Below are 13,651 nucleotides of genomic sequence, written 5' to 3'. Positions count from 1 at the left end.
CCAATTAAGTAAACACCTTGATGACTTGGCTCTTTATTTGGCAAGAAGACTGAATCTATAGTCATAAAAATGAGCCCATTTTTGTTAGATGGTTCCCCACAATAATAACCCACAGAGTACTCAAGGTCCCACAGGCCATTAATAGATATTCCACCACAAAAATAAAAAAGGTTTCCTGATTAAGAAAGTTCAGGAAACAATTGGTTAAAAAAAGTGAAATCCAATTCTTCAGTGTAAGAGCTTGAGTTCTCTCCTTTGACCATGGAATGCATTTTTCTTCGGGCATCTATGACCATTTCCTGTGTTTCTACAGAGTGTGTACAAATGTTGGAAGACAGTGTGGAGTTGAGAAATGAGCACAACACGTTTTGGAGGATGCAGACCTGGCTTCTGATCATGGTCAAGGTTCATGCTCTAGACAATAGATATGTCCCTTACAATTAGGAATGTTTCCTTTTTTAAGGATTTAAGCAGTATTCCAATTATAGATTCAGATACCAAAATGATCATCACCTTTTTTCCCCTGAGTAATCATAACACTCAGCTTAAAAAAATCACAGTCACATTAAACTGCCCTCCTGTCCTATTGTATACAGTTTCATAATCTATGTGTATTTTTTGTTTTTTTTACCTTGCCCTGTGAAGAGCATATATTTCATTGTAAAGTGTATTGGTGACATGAGCATCTTCTTGGCATAAGGAATTTTATTAAGTCACACCTTCGTTTTTCCTGTACTCTGAGCTCATCGTAGCTACTTAGTTTTGGGGTCTTACATTGCACTTTTTGGTTTTTGTTTTATCCCCCCCCCCAAAAAAAGGATCTTTAAGGCTGTTTCAGGAGCCTGAAGCCTTCCCCATCTTTGCATCCCTGTGAGATCTCGAACCAGCCAAGGGAAGGTGCTCATGGAATTGGGTTGAGTTCAGTTGAGATGGAGCTCTGAAAGTAATGATTGGAGGAATTTTTTTTTTTTAAGATGAGAAACGTCATGATCTTATTTACCTTTATGGAAAACTGAGCCCAGCAGGAACAGCACAGATGGCAGTCTGTTCCTGTGAGTGTGGGGACGGAGTGAGATAAACAGAACAAAGCAGGTGGCTCTGGAGCTGGCCCCCTGGTGCCAACATTAGTTTAGGCCACACACAGTCCCCGCTTCCCTGTGCTTGTTCAAGTGAGACATGGGTGGAACCAGAAGGCTGGTATTATTTTGGTCATCGAGCCCTAGTTAATGAATACACTTGATTAATCCCCTCCTTCTTCTCAGGGATGCTATTTTGAATGGAAAATCACTGCTGGAAAAGCAAATCCCTGCACTGATTATGGACACAATACCCCCCCCCATTATATCATATCCCCCCAACCCCAACAGCTCCCTCTTCTGCAAAGCCCACGTTTTGGAAGCGCTTATTAGGAGCTGAATTTTTTTTTTTTAAGTTGTATTTATTTAAGTCATCTCCATGCCCAACTCAGGGGGCTCCAACTTAACAACCCTAAGATCAAGAGTCCCATGCTCCTCCCACTGAGCCAGCCAGGCCCTCCCCCCGCCCCCCGCCCCCCGCCAGGGGCTGAATTTTACTGAGGGAGAAATATGAAGCCGTAGAGAAATTAAGTGATTTGCCCCAAATTGTCAAGTTATCCTGGCGCTCACAGAGGACTATCCATTGCCTACCTACTGTGAGTGTTCTTTGGTTTGGTCCTTGAACAAGTAAGCTTCCTACCCTATGGAAAAGCCGAATTAGGACCCCCAAACCAATTCTCTCAGCTTGTTTTCTCTCAAGGCGAATATTTTCAGAAGGGGGCATGCTTAGGGCTTGGGAGGGCCGTAGTGACGCCTGAGCCTTCCGAGCGTTGGTTTGGTTTAAATGTGGACCTGTCAGTTCCAGCTAGCTCAGAGGACCTCCTTTCCCAGTGTGATGCTGCATTAGTCATGAGCAGGGCGTAGGAGGGTGTTGAACAATCATTCCGACCCTCCTCCCCGTCACTGGGTTTTCAAGCTCAGCTTCAAGCCCAGCTGCATTAGAATTGAGGACATGCTGGGGACACCTCACCCCCCGCCCCAACCCTGCTGTGTGCTTGAAGTCTTGGCTCAGGGGTGGGAGAGGGTGGTGATTTCACATCCAGGGCTAGAGCAGAAATGTCACCACGGGGAAGCTTATGTACCCAGGACCTCCATAATTTATGTGTTATGCGGTGGGGGGTGGGAGAGGATTAGGGGTGGGGGCCGGTGTATTTGTGTTTTCCAGTTTGCAAATAATGTTTTGATACAGTTTTCCATATTGAAGTAAAAAAAGTAAAAAAGAGCCATAATTCTTGATGATGGTGGCTGCCATCATAAGCTCAGAGGGATGCAGTTATCTAGAAATATATGACATGGGCCCCCGGCTGGCTCAGTTGGTAGAGTATGCGACTCTTGATCTCGGGAGTGTAAGTTCAAGTTCCATGTTGGGTATAGAGATTACTTAAGAATAAAACCTGAAAAAAAGGTTCTTAGAAATATATAGCAAAGATGACATCATGAAAGTGAGGCCACTGTCCTCAGTGACCCCTTCATGCCCTGGAGCTTGGGGCTACCAGGAACACCTCCAAGTAGATCTTCTTTCAGAGCTCAAATCTGGTGGGTCAGTCAAGAGCACCTGCTGGGTAGACTGTTGTAAACATTTGTGGGGGAATAATCTGTATTCTTTCTGTTCCTTTGGCTGACATTGATGCCATTATTAGGTACTGGAGAAAAAATCCGCTGGGCATGTGATGTTTAATTTTATATGTTAACCCTAGGCTGTGGTGCCCAGTTGTTTGGTTAAGCACCAGTGTTGATGTTACTATGAGGTAGTTTTTCGATATGATTAGCATTTAAATCAGTAGGGATTGAGTAAAGTAGATTATCCTCCATGATGTAGATGGGCTTCATCCAATCACTTGAAGGCCCTGTAAGAGTAAAGACTGAGGTCTTCTGGACAGAAGGAATTCTGCCTCAGGACGCCTTTGGAGTCAAGATAGCAGCAGCATCTCTCCCCTGGGTCTCCACCTTGCCGGTCTGCCCCACAGATTGTGAACTGGCCAACTCCTACGATTGCATAAACCAATTCCTTAAAATATCTGTCTCTCTGTCCATCCGCCCATCATCCATCCGTCCATTTGCATCCTGTTGGTTCCCTTTCTCTAGAGAGCCCTAACACAGGACACGTGTGCCATGGACCGCCATGTCAAAAAGTAATAAGCTGATGATTCTCTTAGAACAGACAAGTGTTCCAGGAACTGGTAACTGTGGGGATTTGGAGAAGAAGAGTGGTAAAGCAGATCTTGGAAGACCAGAGCTTTGCACGGTTTTCCAATAAAACCCTCCAACATAAAAAGAGAATTAACTTCTAACCACTCCATGTGCCATTTTATTTTGGGGAAAAGATGAATATTTCACCTTAAAAAAATCATAGACATTTAAAATTTTACTCCATTATCAACCTGCCCCAGCTTCTCTGCCCTCACTAACCTCCTGAGTAAATCTGAGTCCAAGTGACTCTTCAGAAAGATGCCCCTTTATCCCGATGCATCTTCTCTCTGCTGGCCTTGCCAGGGGTCTTTGTATGTCAGGTAGCAGAGCGAGGATCCAAGGGACTGGATTCGGGAAGGACATTATATGCATCTTGAGTGTGGGTTAGTTGGGGTTTGCAGTGCTGAATGCACTGAGTGAGCAGCAGAGAGGGGTATTAGGGATGGAGATTAAAGGCAGGGAGACCTAAGTTGAAGGATAGAAATAGAAGGAGCCGATTATAGAGAGTCCTTCAGGGACTTTGGAGGAAGAAGAGGGGAAGAAGGAAAAGACGGAAAGAAAGGAATTTCATGAAGAAAGAAAGAAAGAAAGTTCGTGAAGTCCCAGAGAAATAACAAGGAAGAGTATTTTCAGATACATTGCCTCAATCCTCAGCACAAACCCTCGAGGCAAATTTCCCACTTTGCAGATGGAGACAGCGATATACAGGGATGTTAGATAACCAGCTCAAGGTCACAAGGACGTTAGATGGCAGCTAAAGGCCAGATCTGACTGAACCCAAAGTCTGTGTTACGTTGACAAATCAATGCTACCTTCTCGGGGGAATCATAAGCGTGGAAGGTTTTGACCCTAAATAGTGTGTCAAATTTGAACTATCACTGGTTAGTCCCATGGAGGGGTCCAGAAGGGGGTTGCAAAGAGGGATGTGTGCTGAAGACCGAGATTCAGGTAGCGGGAAGCGTGGAAGGAAGTGAATGTATTAAAGAGAAAAGTTCTCCATATGGAGAACTTGGTAGAAGGCTATGGGCAGGACCTACAGTCGGGGTCAGAGGCGTATCTGCAAAGTGCACGGAATCCAAGGCAAGGAGTCGTGTTTTGGTGGGGGAACGGATACTGATGGAGGCCATGGCCATGTGAACTTGTGAGCGAGAGCTCTTGTGTTACCAGTGGTTTTCCGGGTGGGAAGCTGGCCAGACAGAAGGAGGATTTCTTCCAGAAGTTGAAGCCTTTTCTTGCCACCTAGGAGGACCAAAATTTCATTCAAAACTCTTTCAAAAAATGATTTTTCTTTGTGTGTTGTTGTTGTCGCTGGCCTTTTTTTTTTTTTTGTCTTCCAGACTGTGTAATTGATATTTCTTGGCTACTTACGCTGGCTCTCTCTGAGATCCCCCACACCAAAACATGCGGCCATGCTTGCAGACTCGTTTGTGCTTACTGCTTCTTGGCCAGTCATTGTATTGTCTTGTGGAGGGTGGAGATCAGCAGGTTGCAAAAATGAGTCCCTCCTTCCTGTATCATTTTCTTTTTCTACACGTGGCATCGTTTTATTAAGCACCGGTGAAGGGATATTGACCAGTGTCTTGATTATAGGAAACATCATGTTATGGCCCCCAGTGAGAGCTTGTCCTGTCAGCCCATAACTTCAGAGCAGCCTCAAGTTCTCAGCTGAAGTTCTTCCTGAAGGTTCTGGGAGATTTTGACATTGCTGTGATGTTGCTTCACCAGAAGGCTAAGCTGTCGGGAAAATTTGGACCATATAGATGGGGAGACTGAGGAATTTGTCAAAGAGGCTTACGAAACTAACATTAGCCATAGATTTGGAGATAGTTTTTGTTGTTGTTTATTTTTTTTTAAACTCTTAAAAGATTTTTTATTTATTTATTTTTTTTACCATAATGATGTTTTTTTCTGCTGCTGGAGAGTTCTCTTGCAGCTTGCATACCCCACCTGTCCACTATGCCCCCAGGGGAAACAGTAAGCCTGGACCAAGGTGGAGCAAGACAGGTAGAAGGGTGAGGGGGAAGGAATAGGTCCTCCACGTGGTTTTGTTCAAGCCGGGGTCATGTGGCCAGGGCAGGAGGCATTCCTGTGAGCTTTCACACGCCGTCTTTTCTCAGCTTCCGGATCAACTTGCTCTGTGCAACGGCAACCGTCTTCAATGTCACATGGATGCGCGAGATGCTTTCCTTAAGGTGGGAGAAGGAAATTTCAGAATTTATATTTCTGTCAATCGCGTGCATTTAAGTTTTTGCCTATTTCTGTTTGGTTCACATAAGTGATGCACATTATTAACATACACAGAAAGGTAAAATGTGCATCATTCATTTGAACAATAGCCCATGTGTGTAAGTTACACGTTAGTTAAATGATCGATGATACACACTCATCCTGTTTTAGATGGGCGTGCTCAGAACGATCTTATTGAGTGAGGATGCCCATAAAGCCATTTGCACACTAGTGCCTCGGACAGGAGTGTACTCATTAGTTCTAAGAAGGCAGGCCGGTGTCTGTTTTGCTCGCTTTGTGTGTGGTCTCATAGATATTACTTGGCAATGAATGTCAAGCTTTTTCAGCTAGTGGCTGTCATACAAGAAACAGATTTGCTTTGCGATTTTATGTATCGGTTTTTCTACATGGGGACTTTGATGTATCACTGTTTCAGAGATGTTCCCATGGTTTCCCAGGAACCGTCTTTATGTGAAAGCGGCTGATTATCCTCTTTGGACTACAGGGAGTAGTCAGAAAAAAGTCATTTGATTTTTTTTCTTTTCCCTTCTACTTTTAAAAATCAAGTCTGCAGCCACTTCATGTGCTTTTTATTTCCCTCCCAATTTTTAATTCAGTTAGGATAAATGTTGGTCGTTCTTCAGCCAAAAAGATCTCACACCAACGTTTGAAGTAAGGATTGGTCTGTTCCATCTTGCATTTCTGGGGCCAAACTCACTGGCACTTCTTGCCTTTAATTGAATCATGAATTTACTGGAAAGAGACTCTCACGATGGTTCCAATTATGATATAGGTTTTAACTTAATCAAGCGGGTTAAAGAAACGTGGACTTCCTTTCAAGGGTAAGGAGCACAGAAAATTCTAGACCATCCACTCCATTTAAAGAGATAGATGGTCAGGAAGGTTGGCTTGAGTTGAGTTGCTTGTGGCCCCAAAGTGAGTCCATGTCTTTCCTGCCGTGGCTCTGGACCCGCTGTCACAGCCGTACCCCCAGGGTTCTCCGGCGTAACCAGATGGTGGCCCGAGGCCTGCCGTCAGCTCCTGGTTTCACTCACATGTGGGAGGGACGGCGATTGTCCCCAGATGCTACATTTGCAATAGGGTCTGGTGCGCTGTTGTGTGCGACCCACGTGCATTTCACTGTGATGTCTACAGCTTTGGAGCCTCAGCCGTGTAGTCAGTGATCTTAGTTAAGTAATAAACCCAATCTCAGGGCGAGTCAGGAGCGTGGTGGGTGTCCTGGGGACCTAGAGAGTTCTGGGGGCTGAACTCTAATCTGATTTACATTTTAACTTCATGGCCCTGAGCCTGAGGCCGCGTTTTATTTTTGTGTTAAATTATTGATGCTATTTCTTCCATTTATTATTATAGCCATTGGCTGAGTCAGTAGAAGGTGTGGTTGAGATAATGGTTTAAACTTCTGGGCTCTCACGGGTCATCAGAGGTTGTGTGTGTGTGTGTGTGTGTGTGTGTGTGTGTGTGTGTGTGTGTGTGTTTAAAGTTCTTGATTATACGATGGAATTGGCCAATATTTGTGTCTCCATAAATCCTTCCTGATCCAGGCATTTTGGCAGGGTTTCTTTCCTTCTTCTTCCCTCCCTCTCATGTTCTTTCCCTCCCTCCCCCATCTCCTTCCTTCCTTCCCTCCCTCCCACCTACCTACTTCCTTCCTTCCTTCCTTCCTCCCTCCCTCCCTCCCTCCCTCCTTCCCTTCCACCTACCTACTTCCTCCCTTCTTCTACCCTCCCTACTCCTTCCTTCCTTCCTTCCTTCCTTCCTTCCTTCCTTCCTTCCTTCCTTCCTTCCTTCCCTTCCTTTCCTTCCCTTCCCTTCCATCTACTTCCTTCCTTCCTTCCAATGCGCTGCTAATGTGTTCCAGCCCTGGTTACTCTGTGCTTACATGGAAAGAACACAGCATTTCTAGTAGGATCACAATGAATTCCCACCTCTCAAGTATAAAACTTTGGAATTGAGTGCTCCATTTTTGACCTCATGGTGGAAGGTGTTATTGTCACCTTCTTTGTCAGTTATCAAAATAGAAATTTCAGAAGCATCTCTCCCTTCTTTTTCTCCTTCCCTCCTCATTTCTGACAGTAAATACGTGGCCACTGAGTCCTGGGGATTCTGCCTGCCGTCCTTACTACTTCAAGGCTCTCACTGCCCCAGTTTAGGCCACCTTATCTCCAGCCCACCGCTGCCTGATTGGTTCCTTGTAACTGGCTGCCACCTTCTCTTCCCTGCTAGCCAGAGTGGGCTGGGGAGAAGTGCTGGATTGGGCACCTCTACTAATAGGATCCCATCACATAGTCCATTACACATAATGTCTGATTCCTTTGTGTCATCCGTAGTCCCAACCCATCTTTTTAGCCTTACCATCTCCAGCTCCTTTCTGTGCATCTACCTCTCTACAACACTGGACTGATGGTTTCAGCCCTCAGAGCCTTTGCTCTTTTCCTGGAAAGTTCTGCCCCTCCCCCCTTTTTTGCATACTCCCTCCTGTCCCTGTTTATTTCCTCCCATCCTCACAAGCTAAGCCAAATCCTATTAGCCCATCAGGACTGGGTTCAAATGACAGCTTCTTCTGGCAGAATTAGCCTATTTCTTCTTATCATTCACTATTAATAATGTCAGATGAGCCCTGACAACCCTATCTCCGAGTGGATAGGTGACCATCGTTTACTCGATTTGGGGCATCATAAGGCAAATGGTCTCTTTCCTCATCCTGGACATACAGTAGGTGCTCAATAAATGTTGCTTGGGTTAACTGTTGGTAGCAGTCAGCAAAATTATGTAGACTCTTCCCCAAACAGTTCACAAGCAGTTTTTAGATAGCCGTAAGCATAACTATTTAAGATCTACTTTTATACGCTCTATTTCATAAGATGCTACCAATCGTAAGGCCCACCATTATTTTATGTACCACTCAGAAAGAAAATGGCTCCAGTGAAACCACACTACACTATCGTGACTGTAAGGCACATTTAATTTCAGAGATGTTCAAAGTGAAAAATGTGTTTCTTAGAATCAGTGAAATAAGGAACTGTGTTTTTTACCTGCTGGAGCTTGTGTAGTCTTAATTCTATAACTGCAAAAGAGTTGGAGGTGATTTACAAATAAAAAATTGAGGTCATCTTAAATGGGTTTTTTTACTTTAAAATGAGAGAGTAAAAGAGCATTTTGGGCTGAGTAGCCTAGGACTGCCTTGGGATGCTAGGCCTATGGAACCTTGACCTCTCACTCTTGTCTCATGAGTGAGCCCTAGTTTCTTCCTTTTTCTTTTTATTTATTTATTTTTTAAAAAAGATTTTATTTATTTATTTATTTGATTGAGAGAGAAAGAGATCGAGTAGGGAAGGGTGGAGGGAGAGGGAGAGAGAGGGAGAGAAGCAGACTCCCTACTGAATGTGGAGCCCTTCATGGGGCTCGATCCCAGGACCCTGAGATCATGACCTGAGCTGAAACCGGGAGTCGGACACTCAACCAACGGAGCCACCCAGGCGCCCCTAGTTTCCTCCTTTTTAGAAGATGGGGACTTACAGGTAAAGAATCAACCCCATTTTGAAAATCCTTGGGAGGAATGCCTTTAAAAATTTGTCACCAATCATCTTATTTGACATTGAAGTAGAAGATTCTTTGCTGCACTGAAATGTTTTCCTTAGTCTTTGATTAATATTCTCTGTTACCCCCTAAACACGTATCAGGATTGATGTACCTGATATCCCCTTACCAGTGGCGTTGCCCAGGACCCGTTACAGTGTCCCTTTTTCTGTAGGGCAGCTGTGTTTCCAGCTGTCATACTTGCTCGTTGAGGTTTGGTTACTAAATTATCTTGGTAATCTAGTATATATACACATACATAATATTTTTAGTTTCTCTTCCTTCCTCTCCAACCTTAGTATCTGGTTTACGGAATCATGCATGCCTTCTGCCAACACAAATACCACCAGCAGCAGGAAGAGAACCAAGGAGCAGCTACCAGCTGGAGGGCGTGATTCTTTCTGATGGGCCCTTTAGGCTCAAGCATGAGGGGCCAACAGTGTGGAATTGGGGCTCCCCAGCCCAGTAACCTCTCCAGAGGGGCCTCTGGTATTTTCTCTCTCCTCTATGTCAAAGGCAATCCCAGCCCGTTTCTGGCAGGCATAGTTGCCACACGGGCTGCTGGGGTGAATGGCCTCACCCCAGGGAGCTCTTCCCTGACTCACAGAGTGGCCCTCCCATTGCTGCGTGGGAGAGGCAGCTCCAGGTCAGGGAACTGTTGGATCTGGACGGCGGCAAATGGAACCAAATCGCTGGGGCGACCACATCCTGCTCTGCTTCCTGATGAAGAAGAGGGACCCCTTGACAGCTCGATTACATTTTGGGAAGAAAGACTTTCCTCCTGGCTGCTCAGCGAGAGAACAGGTGAAGGGAGAGTCCAGGTTGTAGGGGTTGGAAATGGCAGGTTACCCTTTCACACCGTTGGGTCACTGGGAAGGGCTCAGAGAAGGTCTTGGAGGCAGACAGCAGCTTCTGGTTCTGAGAGTCTCTGCTCTTAGCATACCCTTCCTCTCAACTGATCACCCAAGGCTGTGTCCTTCAGGATGGAGACACCCCTAGTCTCCAGTCTCCAGGCTATATACCGCAGGCATGGAAAGCCAGAAAGATCTAGAACCAAATTCCCCCTCTGGAGCTGTAGTCCTTGACCGTGAAATAAGAGCTGCCCTAACGCACACCCATTCGCCCCAGTGGTTTGGGATCCGAGGCTTCTCCCTGTGCCTGGGGAGGCTTCTATACAGCTGGTGTGGGAATAGGAGGCAGGTCTGCCCAAGAAGATGGACCCGGGTGACATGATTCCGGAAAAGATGTTTAAAATCTCTTCTAACTAAGGCACTGATGTGCTTTGGAGGAGGTAATTCTGGTGTGCAGTTTAAGGCTTGTGCACTCTGCTATGTCTCATGGGAGGTGTGGAAGCACTTTGAACGCAGTACTGTCCTCTTCCACTGTTCCTTCCCTGGGAACACCCCGTTAGGTTTAGCCACAGCATGGTGGAATGCTCGAGGACAGATTTCAGCATTAGCAGTTAACCAGGTCAGCCCCGCTTCCTTTTTCTTTGGGGATCAAACGTTCCATTCTCTCTCGCAGCGACATGGGCGTGCTTTTCTGACATGACTCAAACTTGAAACTGAGAATTTAGGAGCGAGGAGCCCAGAGCTGAGTGGGCTCTCACAGCACATGGTCACTCCTCTTGGAATGTTGGGTGGAATGCTCAAGTGTTCGGTAGCTTCACGGCTTCTTAGTGGGAATGGTGGTACTTAGATTTTTGAGAAATTACGTGGTTCTCATGGTCTGTCCTGAGAAAGCTATTAAATCCGTTTTGGTAAGCTGGGCCTCATCTGAGCCCCTGTTGGGCCAGGCCGTGGGGGTGTTTGGGAGATTTGATGGCCAGCTGTGTAACACAGCCCTCTGGGACTGGCAATTTCCAAACTCTCTCGGACGAAGCTGGGAGGGAGCTCCGTAATGAGTGATGCAATGTTGGAGTTACATGCATTGGCAGTTGCCAGTGTCCAACAATAAACACCAAGAACCGAGGGAAACTTAGAAGAGTATTTTGGCCTAAAGCCACTGACACCCTGCCAGACAGATAGTAAGCATTCCATAAATGGTAGATTGCGCTGAGTCGGGGTAGAACATGTTACTTCACTTTGAAACACACTGACTTTACTCCTATGAGATATGGTAATGTCTGTCCCCGCCGAACCTGTTGGTTAAGTATTTCCAAAGATTCACTGTTCTAAAATTAAAAGTTATTATTTTAGTAGAGATTTCTTGACTTATAGCTGGCTTGAAAATACTCATTCTGTGAACATGTTTCCTCAGTTACCTTGGGATACATTTGGATCTGGTGGGAAGTAGCGTTGCTCAAAACAAGTGGAGTACTGGGATGTGGGAACTTTCAGGGATTTTGTGCAGCTGATATGGGTGTCTGTTTTTACCTGTCTCAAAAACTGTTGGGCCAAAGCCACATCATCCATACTCTAGGGAATAGGAATTTGGAACCCCCATCATAGCCTGTTCATCTGTGCTAAGAATCCTGGTCCTGCCTTGAGTCATCACATGGTCCTCCTGGGAGGGAAGGGATGGCACCTCTTCTCTGTGCTAGAGTCTCAGTTTTCACACAAAGTAGACAAGCTCACCCCTGGTGGAACCCTCTCATGCCAGATGAGGGTGGTCATCCCGTAGCATGACCCAGCTATACTTGGGCATGAGCCAGATAGCCCTACCTTTAGCTTACCGCCCGTCAGGACTCTGTGGAGAGCAAACAGTGATTAAGGAGAATTTCCTGGAACATTATACAGCCTCTCGGCTCTTCAGCAGTATTCTGCTTCTTCAGAACTTCTGTTACTGAGTTGTGATTTTCTTTTTAAATCAATTCTCAAGAAGAAACATCCATGTGAAATGTGTCACTGAGCCCATGTGGAAGGATATGGTCCAGAACATTGCTTATCATATCACAGTGACCTCAGAGGACCACTGTGGAAATTTCTGGCTGATCTCGGTACCAAGAACATTCATCCTGCTTCTGAGCAATTGATTAGGAATTGTGATTCACACAACTGCCATGTTTTCTCAATTTGAGTTGGCTGTTATAAAGCTTACTATAAATGCGACTGGCTGGGTAGCTTGATAGGGTGTGCATGGTTACCCTTATTCTCTCTTATTATCCTTTGGGTTTCTTTTGGGTTTTTGGGGTTAGTAATTTTTTCTATTTTAGATTATGTATATATGTATTTTTAAGATTTTATTTATTTATTTTGGAGAGAAAGAGTGTGCATGCATGAGCAGGGGGAGGGAGAGAGAATCTCAAGCAGACTCTGTGCTGAGCACGGAGCCCAATGTGGGGCTTAATCTCATGACCCTGAAATTATGACCTGAGCCGAAACCAAGAGTCGGACATTCAACTGACTGAGCCACCCAGGCGCCCCTAGATGATACATTTTTGAAAGTCACTCACTACTGAATCCTTTGTTGAATAAAGTAATGGTTAAAAAATATGTAAAAAAGATGACCAGTGAATTTAATTTCTGAACCATGTAAAATTTTTCAGTGCCCCAGATCCATCCATCCATCTATCCAATACTGATTTTTAGACTAAGTATGAATACTAAAAACTAATTTTCTTTTGGTGCTTATTACATTTAAAATTAAAATTCAGGATTCTGACTTGTTCAGGATTTTGATCTAAGACCTCTATAGCCTCCTTCCTTCTCCTCCTCATTTTTAAGGTTCAAGGTAAGGGGGAACTTCCTGATTCTCATTAATTCACTAACTATGGAACAGTTTGGGGCACTGAAGTCATGATGAACAGAGTAAAAGTTAACATCCTTAAGTAGCATTTTATAGTTTTTGTGTAACGTTTCATGTTGATTCTCTGTCTTTTAACAATCATTTTAGGTAGGTAAGTACGGTAGATAATCTTACATCCTCATTTTTCCTGTTGAGTTTCAGAATAGATCATTTACTTGCCCAAGGTCACATAAGTAAGAGAGCCTGATGCAGGAGCTTGGGTATTTTGAGGGCAAGTACAATATCCCTTTCTCTATATATTTTGGTTTCTGGAACTTTCGGGGACTTAAAAATGATAGGATGCTCCTTGGGAGTGTTTTTTGAAGGTGAAAAAGAAAGTTCTGGTCTGGCAGACTTTTTAGGAGAAGCTATGGATCAACTGTCACGGACACAGTATTTCTGACAACAGCTCACCTCAGACTAGAAGGTTGGGGCCGTGGGACCCCTCAGCCTTGTCAGTTTTTGCAGGTATATGAAGCCGGAGATTAGTTTTGGTAATTCCTTCCCCCCACCCCCAGCATGCACACTTCCCTGTGAAAACTGCTTGACACCTGACACAGCAATGGACTCCAGGAGTTGATGATGAATCAGAATGAGATTAAAAAACATGGTACATTCAGCGTTCAGGCCCTGTCATTGTAATGCAAGCGGGCCCCTGGTATTGCCGGATTGCGTCAGAGTGGTGTGTGTGTTGTGACAAATCGGGTGGATCACATCTTCCAGCTGCATCAGTCGATTCCCTTGTTGCCCTGCAACAAATTTAAGGTGACTCGTGTCATCCCACTTATAACACGGACCCAATTTCAATGAGTTAGGCATCCTGTTTTCAGGAAGCC

General features: G+C 45.0%; 1 protein-coding gene across 10 annotated transcripts in view; it reads left to right on the top strand.

The window, feature by feature from the left end:
• TIAM1 (TIAM Rac1 associated GEF 1) overlaps positions 1-13,651 on the top strand; it is a 368,940-nt gene that overhangs the window by 213,064 nt on the left and 142,225 nt on the right. The window contains exon 1 of one of the 10 annotated variants that reach the window (XM_027584318.2): positions 9,780-9,893. The exons of the other annotated variants lie outside the window; for them this stretch is intronic. The gene's annotated coding sequence lies outside the window, so the exon portion shown is untranslated. Of the gene's footprint in view, positions 1-9,779; positions 9,894-13,651 lie in introns of those variants that run through there. 10 annotated transcript variants of the gene reach the window in all.

Source organism: Zalophus californianus, chromosome 1 (assembly GCF_009762305.2).
Source record: "Zalophus californianus isolate mZalCal1 chromosome 1, mZalCal1.pri.v2, whole genome shotgun sequence".
NCBI classification, from domain to species: domain Eukaryota; kingdom Metazoa; phylum Chordata; class Mammalia; order Carnivora; family Otariidae; genus Zalophus; species Zalophus californianus.
This window is presented reverse-complemented; position numbering and strand designations above follow the sequence as displayed.